Source organism: Mus pahari, chromosome 22, assembly GCF_900095145.1.
Source record: "Mus pahari chromosome 22, PAHARI_EIJ_v1.1, whole genome shotgun sequence".
NCBI classification, from domain to species: Eukaryota; Metazoa; Chordata; class Mammalia; order Rodentia; family Muridae; genus Mus; species Mus pahari.
In genome coordinates, this window is record NC_034611.1 from 39,831,991 (window position 1) to 39,834,956 (window position 2,966).

Consider the following 2,966-nt stretch of genomic DNA (forward strand, 5'->3'; position numbering starts at 1 on the left):
CGCCTGCCTCTGCCTCCCAAGTGCTGGGATTAAAGGCGTGCACCACCATGCCCGGCTTCCCTCTCTCCTTTCTTCTCTCTTTCACCCCTTCTGTTCCATGATTTGACTTTTTGATAACACTAATTAGATTCAGTGAAGAAATAGAAGAAAAGCTAGTTATCTTACACAGCCACATGCATTATGTATATAGGTACACACACACACATTTATATATATATAAATATATATATATATATATATATATATATATATATATATATATATATAATTCAGAATAATAAATATGTTCTACTCAGTCTTGTAAACACCCTTGGCACCTTTTAAAATCAGGACCTACTCCCAGTGCTAAAGTGCTCCTAAGCAAGCATGAGGACTGAGCTCCAGTACTCAGTTCCCATGTAAACACCCATGTACCTGCAATTCCAACACTGAAGAAGATCCGTGGAGCTTGTTGAACAGCAAATCTAGCTGGCCCGGTGAGCTCTGGGGGCTTTGAGAGACCAGGTCTCAAAAGATAAGGTAGGAAATGATTGAGGACACCTGACCTCTAGTCCCCACGTGCATGTGTGCCACAAACTTGTAAAAACATATCACACGCACACATATACACCTACACTTAGATTCTAAACCTGACTAACAACCTAGAAATAATGTTCTCCTCTCATGCTCTTTTTCCCAGAAGCTAGTGATGAAAACAGACTCAGTTCGGCACGGTCCCGTGTAATCATCTCTTTCCAGATAAGCCTCCATCTTTGAAGGAAGCTCTTTATTAAGACACAGTATGTTCCAAGAGAAGGTGAGATTCTGTCCTGTAGAGAAGTTCCTTATGTTCGGGAAGTAGACAGCTCAGGGGCTTCAGGAAGTCCCTGAAACTGACCTGATATACAGAGACCCTCCTCCTCATGCACATAGAAGCTGTAAAAGACTTCTGAGAGATACTGTGGGACACACTAAGCTGCCTAGAAGATGCTCGGACCAGCTGAGTTGCCTGGAAGATGCTTTCCAATTTGTTGAGCTGCTCGTAGGTTGTCCGGTGAACTAGTTCCAGCTTTCCTGGGCTATTAAGGACACCAGAGTGAGCCTTGGTAATGAATCTGTCTGAGTTATTTCTCCTCCTGTAAGTAACCCCTCACCCACATCCCTGTGAGTAACCCCAACACAACTCATCCGTTTACCAAGCTGAACTTTGGTAGTATCTGTACTTTGGTACTGTTGTGAGTACATATTTGTTCACATACCCCCAAGGAAGAGTGTCACACAACACAAAGTGGCTTATGGACTATACTACGAGTACTTGAAAAGGTTCTCTGGAGTGATAGAGTATACGGTGGGGAAACAGTATGAGCAGGGAAGTCTTAGCTAATCCAAATGACAGCCACTGCTCTTAGCCATTTTAACAAGATGAATCTTAGGAGTAAATACCCAAACACCAGATACCATTTCCTATGCGCCTCTGCTTTCTCTTTTAATACTGTAATGACATGTTGTTGATTTGCCCGTGTGTATGGGTGTGGCATGCATATGCCACATTGTATCTGTGAAGCTAAGAGAACAACTGTTGGAGTCTGTTCTCTCCTTCCCCCATGTGGGTCCCTGGAATCTGTCTCAGGTTGTCAGGTTTGCTGGCAAGCTCCTTTATCTACTGAACCATCTCAACAGCCCATCTACTTTCAATATAACATATGCAGTGATTTAAGAAGTTTGTCTATTTAGGCAAGCTTTAACAATTGTAAGGGATTCTGACTTTTTCATTTTCCCAATATTCTTTATAGACCTGTAATTTCTCACTTCCTCCTCCTCCTCCTGCTCCTCCTCCTCCTCCTCCTCCACCTGCTCTTCCTCCTCCTTGTGGACTATCACAATGCTGGTACTCAAACCCAAGGTCTCATGCTCACTAGTGCCTGCCATGGAACTACATCCCAGCTCTGTGGCAGGGATTTCAATTACAACTTTTTAACTCTATTTTTTTTTTTAAGTAAAATAGAAAAGCATGGTGGTGCATGCCTGTAATTCCAATGCTACAGAGTCTGATGCAGTAGGATTGCTGCAACTGGAGCTACAACTGTGAGTACTAAACCAGCCAGTGCTATAGAATGAGACCCTGTCTCCAAGGGGAGAAAAGGTAAAAATAATTATAGTATCTAAATGAGAAAAGATACAGTGTATCTTAAAATACTTTAAAAACAGAAGTCCTGTTTTGGGGAGAAAATAAGCATGAAATAGACCAAAAAATTTCAGGCAGATCTCCCTAGCCACGTTGTCACTCTAGGCTAACTTTTTATTCTTTTCATTTAAAATGTTTCTATTTTAATGGAGGAAAGAGGGTCACGCTTGTGTGACGTGTGCCGAAGAGGAAAGAGGGTCACGCTTGTGTGACGTGTGCCGAAGGAGGCTGCAGGGTGACTTCCACTCCACAACTCCACAAGTATGTCTTCTCCCAAGGTGGCATCCCTCACTAAAACTGAAGATTTGGAGCTCTCCATTTCTTCAGGGATTGCTGGCCACTGAGCTTCTGGGTTTCACCTGTCTCTGACCTCGCGATGCTGGGGTCACAGGGGTGTGGCCTCGCGATGCTGGGGTCACAGGGATATGGCCATGGCCAGGATTTTTACACATGGGTGTTGGGAACTCTGACTCAGGAACTCATGTTTGCACTGTAAGCACTCTTATGTGCTGAGCCTTCCCAGTCACTAGGCTCATTACACTCCTTCATACACCTCTGAACGCTGTACAGCATCACCAGATGCTTTGAAGAAATGATTCAACAAAGCAGTATTTTGGGTTATAAAGCCTACAACTGATCGTCCTGCGCCTCTCCTGCCCAGGAGGGGTGTTCGCCTGGCGGCTGTCCGCAGGCTGATCCAGCGCCCAACACCTTGCCTCCCCGACCGAGGAGGGGTGTCCGCCTGGCATCCAGCGCCTTTCCTCACCCGAGGAGGGGAGTGCGCCCGAGAGCAGTACTAAGG